Genomic DNA, 1,366 nt, shown 5'->3' with positions numbered 1-1,366 from the left:
ACCATATGTGTGTGTGTGCGCGCGCGCACGCGCGCGCGTGTGTGTGTGTGTGTAGAGTATTTTAGACTCGACGCACTAAGTATTTTTTTATCACAATAAATATCAATAATTAGAAATAATAAAGAATAATTTTATATTTCCCTACGTAATATTTATATCATATTATTGACAAGAGGCAATTATTAGCTTTTACTTTTAGTATTTTGCGTTGTACTACGTCCGAACGTGATAGTAGATGGTACGATTTTCTAGTTTTAAATAATTGTAATTCAAAAAATATATCTCGACACATTTTGGGATTATAATTTTTGTCTCAAAATGATGTTAGAAATCTGCCATTAGCAGGTGGTGCGTCGAGTCTGAAACACGCTTATATATGTATATCTATATATCGAGTATTCCATGTCTTAAGTGAGCCACCCTTTTTTCAGGAAGGGCACTTTATTTTGACTTTATTTTTATAAAATAAAGGGGTAAAGCATTTTTTTTTAAATAATTTTGTCATATGTATTCCGGAATATAATGCAGATCAATAATACGAATTTTAGCAATCATATTAAGAATAAGATTAAATCATTTATCTTAAGAATATCGGCTTAGAAAAGTGTATGAGAATCAAGTCATACCTTAGATCTTCATGCATAATGTGACGTTGTATTTGAATTGTTAGAGATAATAACTTGTAATTTGAGGGCTATAAAATAGAGATGTCAAGGAAGATTTTAAGCCGCGTTAGGTCAAAATAAAAAGTGTCCTTCCTGAAAAAAAAGGCTCACTTGACATGAAATGCCCAATATACACACACACACACACACACACACACATACACACACATATGCTATCTGTTAAGTTTTGACAAAACGTTCGTGTGTAGATAAAGCGTGTAGACTAACCTGAGTCGAAAAGTCCTCTACCATTTCGCAATTTTCACATTAATTAACAACTATTTTTACTATAAAAACATATGGTATTAAAAAATTCTGAAAAAAATTCTTATCTTTATAAATAAAAGATAAACAATTTTTATTGCTGTTTTTCTGTAAAGTTGATAGCTTTTGAGTAAAAAATTATTGAAAACCAATATTTAGCGATTTTTAATAATTAATATCTTGTTATAACTATTGCGAAAATTACAAAATGGTACAGAACTTTTCGACTCAGTTTAGTTTGTTCTATCTACACAAGCTTTGTCTTATCAGACATCCTGCACACACACACACACACACACACACGCGCGCGCGCGCGCGCGCGCGCGCATATGACCCGCACGCATGCACGCACGCACGAACACACACGCAATATATTACATATTATATATATACATATACATATTATATATATACACACACACACATATATATATATA

The sequence above is a fragment of the Trachymyrmex septentrionalis genome, unplaced genomic scaffold (genome assembly GCF_001594115.1).
Source record: "Trachymyrmex septentrionalis isolate Tsep2-gDNA-1 unplaced genomic scaffold, Tsep1.0 scaffold108, whole genome shotgun sequence".
NCBI classification, from domain to species: domain Eukaryota; kingdom Metazoa; phylum Arthropoda; class Insecta; order Hymenoptera; family Formicidae; genus Trachymyrmex; species Trachymyrmex septentrionalis.
Note: the sequence above shows the minus strand (reverse complement) of the source record.